Here is a 9,724-nt window from a genome sequence, read left to right on the forward strand (position 1 = left end):
CCTGAGATTTTAACCCATTTCCTGGGTTTCGCTGAAATTTCTCCACCTGTCTTAATAATATGTAAGGACGCTGAAAAGGACAGCAGAGACTTAAAAACGTGTTGCTAACTCTGTATAAAATGGAGCTTCATGGAATGATTGTTTAGTCTAGGATTGAAACAAAGGAGGTGGAGGGCAGATATAATCACGTAGTAACAATTATAAACGTTCAATATTCGTAGGATCTTGACAGGGTAGATACGGGCAGGTGGCTTGCCCGATGCTCTGAGGAGAGCACCAGACGACATGAACTCAGATTTAGATATCGCCCAGTTAATTCAGAAATAAGGAGTAATTTCTTTGGTCAGGGGACAAGGAATCTGTGGCATTTTTCAGCAACCGCTGTTGAGACTGTGTTGTTGGCTATTTTCAAACTGTGCCAGATAGTTAATCAGAAAGATGATGAAATTTTGTCGAGGGAAGTGAGCAGAAAGGAGTTGAAGATTATCAGATCAACCATGAGTTCGTTGAATGATGGGGCAGATTCCATGGGCTGAATGGCATACTTCCACTTTATTCAACATTTGGTCGAATGCCTTGTTTTATTCATAAGTTCAGCATTGTGAGGGGATAGAAAAAGTTTTATTAAACAGATCAGATAGATCAGGAACAAAGCTCGTAAACGCAGAAGAAGAAATGGACTATGACCTGTGGGCAACAAATGACATTGGCCACAGCGCAGGTGGCTGTGTACAGAAGCTGTGATTGCTGAAGAAAGTTGGTCGACCTTATACAGTTGGCAAGTAAGTAATCACACTGGATGATGGATCGTTGTATTATTCACACACAGCAGGCATTTGTGAAAGAATGAAAGGTTTGTTTCATTGGAGAAGTTTTCTGCGGTTCCAATTCCGAGTGACTGTTTGAAATACTGATCAGATCATTGTGTGAAGTGTTAGGTTAAAATATTCATGTGCAACCCCACTGGATAAACTTGTGCTCCCGATCTCTTGTTATTTGTTTCTCTTTTTTGATGTAAATTCAGAGAAAGACAAAATGAAATGTGGGGATGGAGGTGGGGGAAGAAAAATGCATTCGCTCTTATTACACCAATTTAATCTACACTTGAATAGAATGACTGCTCTCACTCTTCTTTTCGACTTTAATGTAGTGTTGATTATTCATGAATCTCCCGTGCAGTGAAGGACAAGAACAAGATTCTCGATCCAGTGTATACCAGAGTGTGAGGTGCAAAGAAAAACTGCAGTAGCGGTTTGTGAAGTTAGCAAACAGAGTATGACTCGAACCCGTGAATGTGGAGCACATCGGTATAATAACCCACCGCTATAATCTCTCGGTCTTCTCTGTACATTTTGTAGATGGGTGATATGTGACCTCATCACGGTTCCATGCGGTGAAAGTCATGGATGAGAAATTTCCAGAGGGGAATCGAATCCACACCATTGTGTTTCTACTTTCACCAGAATTCTAATAACATCAAATTCCAATAAATAGCCATGCTCGTCAGAATGTATAGCTATCATTGATGCATTCTGAGTCAGAACTGTGTCAGAATGAAACAGAGGACAAGACTGTTACATTATATTCACACCTTTATTTGACACATAATTTCTTAAGTCACTTTCTCTCTCACGTGAAGTAGCAGCCATGGAGAGGGAAGTAAAGACGATGTTGTGGCTCAATGGCCTTTCTCATATTGCTGAACTTGATTTGGATTAAATCGCAAGAAACGCTGTTTTGTTCGTTTCATTTTAATTTTGCTGCAACCTCACAATGTTCATTGTAATAATCAGAAGTGAATTAGATTTATCTCATTGGAATGATGAATGTTCTATTCAAATTTGCTCCGACTTTATTTCAGCTTAAGGAATATATTGCTGACAAAATCAGAGGGTTAAAGTGCAAAGGAAACCCCAACAGTCTTGTTGCGCATTGCTTTGGCAGATTTCACTGAATATTAAGTGGACCAAATATCATGGTGCTTGTCCTCACATCTTTAACGTGTGTGATTAAAGCAGGAAGTCGCTCTCCAAGCAACTGGTCACTTCCGATTCATTATATAATATCATCGCTTCACAATAAGAAAAATCTACTCAGTTCCGTTTACAATGTTTCAGGTACATTATTATGCCAAGTCTTTCAAAATCCAGAGTTTTTGGAATCGAATCTTATTCATCTGCACACGTTCACGAAATTTCCTTACATTTAAAGTCAACCAACTTAGACATTGTTTCCCCTCCAATATCCGACCGATTACATCCCACCCCTACACCTTTACCTAGCCACACGCTGTCTCTCTCCTTGTGAAATTTATTCCTTGTATGCCACCAAATGTGCCTTTCCAAATATTTTGTAAAACAGAATCTCGGAGTGACAGCAATTCATTTGTAAGTTGTTCAAATGTTTTGTCAAAGGTTTTGAATGCCTGAGATCTAGATATTTACTGAATTGAAAGAAAGAATTTTCCACCTATTTACTCTGTCCAAATATTTCATAACATCAAAAACCCCAATTAAGTCTTTCTTGGTTCAGGGATAACTGTTCTAAATTTTCGAAGATAACAAGTGAATAAAATCTCATCCTTAGTAAACCGCATCAGCGTCGTCTCTAATGGCTTTACACCCCAGTAAACACCGTCATTATCAATTCATAGAATTACAGAATCCTACAGTGCAGAAAGAGCATTTCAGTCAATCGATCCGGTGTCGACCCTCTGAAGAGCATCTCACCCAGACCTAGCTCTCCTCCATATTCTATTATATTGCACCAGAAGAAGTGGCAATCCTCCCCCTTATGATGTCAAATGAACCTGTTGGAGTATAACTTGGCGTCCTGTGACTTCTGACCTTGTCCCTGCGTTACCCGTGGCTAATTCATTAAACTTACTTAATTCACTCCCTGGACACGAGAGGACAATTTAACTTGGCCAATCAACATAACCCTCAGACCGAACAGCAGTGCGAATTACTGAGCCAAGGTTCCATCATCGTGAGCAAAACCTGCATCAGTTTTAATGGCTTTATACCATGGTAACTCAGCCTCATCAAAGCAAATCAACCCAAATTCAATGTATCGAAACACTACTCTGCGCTTTACTTTCTGATTCGTGCTGCGGGAAATGTTTATGCACTCATATTTGAATGCTTTTACGCTGTTTCTTCCTCACCTTCCTGCTTCCAATAAACACTTCAATCCGGAACAAGTCTGTCAAATGCTTTTCATTCCAACACAGTAACAAGGTGCAGTTGTCAGAAGTCACGTGTTTGGCCGTTCACTGACACTCTGCCTCCGTGAGAGTTGCAGTCCTTCCCAAACTTGATTCAGGCAGCACTGTCCTTCCTGTGACATGCCCCATCGAGAATGGAAGGACAGTTATCAATACCCGCCCTTGGGAATGGAGTGACAGTTATAAAATATTTGCACTGTCCCCAGTGGAGAATTGAGCCCTGTGACAGGCGGGGACACTAACCACTCTACGACCGAGGACAAGAGTGTCAAAGAAGGCCCTTCAACCAATTGTAGCCACACTTGTCAAAAACAATGCCTAATGAACTGAATCCGATTTCACAATGCTTATCCCACACCATAATATATCTTGGCCTCACAAGTTCACATCTGAATATTTGTTCATATTATAAGGGTTTCTGCCGCTCTGAACAATGCAGACAAAAAATTCCAAATTCCAACCCCCCGCTGGCTGATAAAGGTTTTTCGCACATCTTCTCAAACCATTCTGCCTTTCTCCTTAAATCTCTGGCCCCTTCTGATCGATCCCTTCATCAATGGCAAACTCGTTCAGTCAACCATATCTATACCCTGACCCGATCACGTCTTGTCTACATCTCCTTTGCACTGCGACAAAAACTCCACTTTGTGCTGTCTTTCTTCCTAACTGAAACTCTTCAGCCCAAGTAGTATCCCGGTAAGTATCTCCTGCAATTTTCTCAGTGTGATCACATCCTGCAATAATATGACTTGCAAAACTGCACACAACACTCTTCTTTGAGCCTAATGAGCATTTGTTTTCAAACTTCTGTATTAGTATGAGGGCGATTCTGGCTGGGCAGAATTTATTACCCATTCCTAATTGCCTAGAGGGCAGTTGAGACTCAACCATATTGCTATGAGTCTGAAGTCACATGCAGCACAGACCAAGTAAGAATAGTAAATTTCATCCCGAAATGACATCAGTGAATCAGATTTTTTTCAACAATTGTCAATGGATATATATTAGTCTTTAGATTCTTCATTGCAGATATTTATTGAATCCAAATTTGACGATCATGGCATGGTGGGATTCAAGCCCGAGTACCCAGACTATGACCTCGGTCTCTGGATTATCAGTCCTATGAAATTATCACAAGACCAACGCAGAAAGCCACAAAAGCTGATCTTTCCAATAAAATGTCTTTTCACCCAAACTGCCCTGGGTCTTTTCCATGATACTGACGCTCCAATTGTCTCTGTCCTATGTCAGTAAAAGCTGTTACATGGGGATTGTTTTCACAACCGCGGATTCCAAATGAATCGACTTGTTTGGAGGTCCTGATGGTGGGATTGGGGCACGTTCACCCAACAACAGTAACCGCAGCAGCACAGAGAGAACAGTATGAATGTGAAAGAGAGTGATAGATTGTGCATTGCCTCAGAGAAATGGAGGGAGGGACGGAAAGGAGGTTTAATGATCGTGGGAAGGAGAGAAATCTCCGACAACGGGTGTGTTTGAATCGGGTGATATATGAAACACAGAGATGTGAGAGAGCGGAATTTGAAGGTAAAACAATTAATTTCTTAGCATGTGCCACAAAAAGGACAACGGAGAGAACACTTAGTGGCCTGATTTGGTTTCAAATCGAGGTTGCTGTGGTCACAATGCAAAATACCGACAGCCAGGATCACAGTAACCACAGAACAGGATACATGCAAGCAGCAATAAGTATACTAGCAGAGGAAGTGTTCGGAAGAACAGCAAATGTAGAATATCAGTACTCAGCGAACAGTGACAGACATGTGGGAACTGAGAATGAGCTGAATCTTTAGGTTTGGTTCCTCAGAGACGGTGGGGATCCCTTGAAAGAAAATGTGGGAAACTGAGATAGATAGATTTCGACAAAACATCAAAGATTCGGGGGACAGTACAGGATATTGTTGAAATGTATGCTTCAATAGCATTTTAGGTTCACATCGGTACAGCCGCCCAGATCCAACCGGAAATGGGGATGAGAATGAGTTCGCGGAGTTATTTTCTGTCTGCAGTGATGCAATAGGTGAGCTTGCGTCCTTCTATAATGGTATAGAGGCGCAAGAAATTCCTCAGGTGAGTGAGCTCCTTATCAAGGGAATAGTTGTCCCTGTTTATACTCTCATGGCGATCTACAGTACATCTTGCTAAGACAACTGAGTGGCACAACTGGAGCGTGTTGAGCCGTGAACTTTGCAGTGGTGTGTTTAAAAGATGATTTTGCTGTTTGGATCTGTGTTTCCGACACTGGCGGTAACAGCTACATTTGCTCGCATCAGCTCAGAATCAGTTTCTTCCACACAGTCAAGATTTCAAACTGGAGAAGGTGGTGTTGTGGTGATATTTTAAACTTGTCATCCTTGGGGGTTGGGACACGGAAACGGTGATGTTTAAGTCCGAAGAATAAAACCTGAAATACAAGCCTGACCTCAGAAACAGAGATAATAACTTTAATTTCCTGCAATCCCATTCATTCATATCCCTTATGCAGGGGATTCTACCATCTTCACCCAGTCCTGCCTACGAGAGACTCCAGGACCAGAAAACATGAGCTGACCCTGAATTCAAGAATCCCCACCATGTGGGGAAGCAGTCTAATCGGCCCTTCCAGTCCACACGGTACATCCGAAGCACATCCAACCAGACCCCACGGTATTCCCTGTCCCATAAGCCTGCATTTCTCATTGTTGATCCCTGTAACTGGCACATCTTTGGTCAGAGGGAGAAATAAAATGCAAACACGCAGAGAATGTGCAGACTGCCCACGGACAGACACCCGAGGCTGGGATCGCACTTGGGTTTGTGAGGTAGCCAGACAGCAACGAACGAGGGGCGATGAATAAATGTTGTCCTGACCACTGATACTCACACTGTGGATGAATGAGAAACAATGAAAACACAGAAACAACATGGACAACAGGATTTGTATCTGTCTGGAAACAATGTGAAAGGATCGTTCACCCTGTGTAGAAAAAAAAGGAGGCCGATACCACAGAGAAAGCAGGGCAATGTGGGAACTGCTGGAAGGGATTAAATTAACCACAGAAATGGAATCTCATTTAATCAGTAACACTGGGGAGAGACCGTTCACTAGTCCCGTGTGTGGGAAGGGGTCACTGAGCAAAACAACCTCCGGAGCCTCCAGCAGGATTACATATCCCATCTGGTGTTCGGTTATGCTGTCAATGCTGCTGTTAATCCCAAACAGCTATTTGTTCCATAGCGTCAATCATAGAGTCATACAGCATGAAGGCAGACAGGCCCGTCAGTCCAACCAATCCATGCTGAACACACTGTCAAACTAATCTCGTCCCATCTGCCTCCTCCTGTACCCGCTGAGTGGTTATAATGCCTTTGTAGTTTTATTACTGTGTTGCTTATCCAAAAACCCAGGAAATATTTTGGGGACAAAGGATTCCGGTCGTGGCATGACAGATGGTGGAGTTTGAATTCAATAAGCACCTGGAATTGAAGAGTATTGTGATGACCTGAATCAGTTGTGCGGAAAATCCCATCTAATTCACTCATGCCAGTTCGGGAAGCAACCTGCCATAGTCATCTGCTCCGTCCCGCATGAGACTCCAGATGGATAATATCGTGGTTGACTCTTAAATGCCCTCTGGGAAATAACTGACGTTCTAGGCATGAATAAATTTATTTTTAAAATCCCACTTTCCCATTCATGTTTGGAATCAATTGTCCATTAAATGTTGCAAACGTACCCTCATCCAACACTTCCTCAGCAAGTTAAATGCACACGTAAAACACCTTCCCTAAAAAAAAATGCCTCATATGTCTTTTTTAAAAAGAAATCTCTCTCTTTTCATCTTAAACATATGCCCTATCATCTTGAAATCCCCCTCCTGGGAAAAGGCCGCTATCGTTAACTCTAACTTGCCTCTCAATAATTCATAAACTTCTGTCAGGCCGCCGCTCAACACCTAACCTAGAGTGAAAACAGTCTCGACTCGGAGAAAGTGAGAACTGTAGATGAGAGATCAGAGTCCAGTGTGTTGTGCTGGGAAAGCACAGCAGGTCAGGCAGCATCTGAGGAGCAGGAGAATCGACGTTTCGAGGAAGAGCCTGGTGAACGACACTTGTGCAAAAAAAAATGATTCTCCTGCTCCTCGGATTCTTTTTTTCCTAATGTGGATTTCCAGCACCCGAATCTCGAATCTGAAAATACTCTCAGCCTATCCAGCCTTTCATTATAACTCAAACCTTCCACAGGCAACATGCGTGTATACCTTTACTGAACCTACCCCAGCTGAATAATATGATTCCTACAACTGAGCGACCAGAGCTGGATATAATATTCCAGAAGAGGCCTCATCAATGTCCTGTAAAGCTTCAACATAACGTCCCAACTACTATACACAAAGGACTGAGCAATGAAGGGAAGTTTGATAAATGCCTTTGAAGCATCTTGTCTGTAGGTAAAGCAAATTACAAGGAATTATGTACCTGCATCCCTAGCTTCCGTGTTCTCCAACACTACTCAAAGCCCTACTCTTGTTGTTGTACCAAAATGCAATACCTCCCATTTATCCAGATTGAACTCCATGTTACATTTTTCAGTCCAACGACTCATTGGATTAAGATCCTTTTGAATCTTAGATAATCTTCCTCACTGTCTACAATTCTGGCGTCGCCTGCAAACCTACGCAGCATGCCTGCTGTGAGGTCCACTGTTTTCTCATATAGGTCAATGATTCATATTTACTTGTAGTGGCCGTCATTCAGCAGTGTGCAGATCATACAACAGTTAGTCATGCAATTAACCATGAGAAAGAAAGCCTCAGACTGCAGGGAGATATCATACAATTGGAAATAAAAATGGTGAAAGCAATTCATTCCAGGGAACTGGGTGATAGTAAAGCAAAATTAAACTTCAAACCAGCTGTCCACGCTCCAGTTGTGGCACTCAGCTGTCTCAGCAAGATGCACTGTAGATTGCTGTTATTATAAACGGGAACAAATTTTCCCTTCTGCCCCGCCTTTGACCAGGCACACTCCTAACCTCGGAATTGCTTGCGCCTCTAAACCATCATAGAAATACCGTGCATTCACCAGTTGTGTCAATTGAGACATTGAGTATCTCTGCGACCTTATTCCCATCCCGATTTCAAGTTGGTTCTTCGCGACTGCGCCACTCAGTTCCTCTGATTCTGGGGCTGGGAATTGGGATGATGTGTCAGCAGTGGTTACTGCCTTGTATGAGGAAACTCGTGAAGTAAACGATGTTAAACTGCAATACTATGGAAGTATACATTTCTACAAAAGCTTGGTAAAAACAATGACTGCAGAGGCTGGAAACCAGATTCTGGATTAGTGGTGCTGGAAGAGCACAGCAGTTCAGGCAGCATCCGAGGAGCAGTAAAATCGACGTTTCGGGCAAAAGCTCTTCCTCAGGAATAAAGGCAGAGAGCATGAAGGGTGGAGAGATAAGTGAGAGGAGGGTGGGGGTGGGGAGAAAGTAGCATAGAATACAATAGTTGAGTGGGGAAGGGGATGAAGGTGATAGGTCGGGGGGGAGGGTGGAGTGGTAAGGTGGAAAAGAAGATAGGCAGGTAGGACAAGTCAGGACAAGTCATGGGGACAGTGCTGAGTTGGAAGTTTGGAACTGGGGTGAGGTGGAGGAAGGGGAAATGAGGAAACTGGTGAAGTCAACATTGATTCCTTGGGGTTGAAGTGTTCCGAGGTGAAAGATGAGGCGTTCTTCCTCCCGGTGTCTGGTCGTGAGGGAGCGGCGGTGAAGGAGGCCCAGGCCCTTCATGTATTCGGCAGAGTGGGAGGGAGAGTTGAAATGTTGGGCCACAGGGCGGTGGGGTTGACTGGTGCGGTTGTCCCAGAGATGTTCCCTAAAGCACTCTGCTCGGAGGCGCCCAGTCTCCCCAATGTACAGGAGACGACAGCGGGAGGAACGGATGCAATAAATGATATTGATGGATGTGCAGGTAATAAAAGCTACACTGTCCCCGGAGTCTTTGATGTTTTGGAGAAATCTATTTATCTCAGCCTTCAGCACATTAATGACGGAATCACCACAGCCTCTGAGGGAAACCGATGTTAAACGGTCAGCCCATTCTGAGTTCCCACATATCTGCCACTGTTCACTAAACACTGATATTGTGCATTTAGTGCTCTGCCTAACATTTCTTATGATACTGTAATTAGTTCGGGTGACCAGCGTGTTCGTCTGTGGGGTGCCGTGATCGTATAGTGGTTAGTACTCTGCGTTGTGGCCGCAGCAACCTCGGTTCGAATCCGAGTCACGGTAGTAATTCGTCTGTTTACCAATCTGTTGTGAAGCACTAAGGAATCAGTAATTTAAACGTTTTTCATTTTCTCCAAGGTGATGTTTTTTTTCCTTCAAGCTCTGCTCGCTCACAACTTTGTGTTTCAGAATTCAAATCAACCCGTTCTCAGCGATTTCTTCCCTCCTACGATCACTAACCAAACTTTCCATCCCATGGCTCCATT

At 43.2% G+C, this 9,724-nt stretch overlaps 1 non-coding gene across 1 annotated transcript; it reads left to right on the forward strand.

Moving 5' to 3' along the window:
- The first annotated feature begins 9,449 nt into the window (after positions 1-9,449).
- On the forward strand, positions 9,450-9,521 carry trnah-gug (transfer RNA histidin (anticodon GUG)). Its single transcript has one exon. It is a non-coding gene; the product is annotated as a tRNA-His (tRNA).
- Positions 9,522-9,724: the final 203 nt, after the last annotated feature.

The sequence above is a fragment of the Chiloscyllium punctatum genome, chromosome 33, assembly GCF_047496795.1.
Source record: "Chiloscyllium punctatum isolate Juve2018m chromosome 33, sChiPun1.3, whole genome shotgun sequence".
NCBI lineage: Eukaryota > Metazoa > Chordata > Chondrichthyes > Orectolobiformes > Hemiscylliidae > Chiloscyllium > Chiloscyllium punctatum.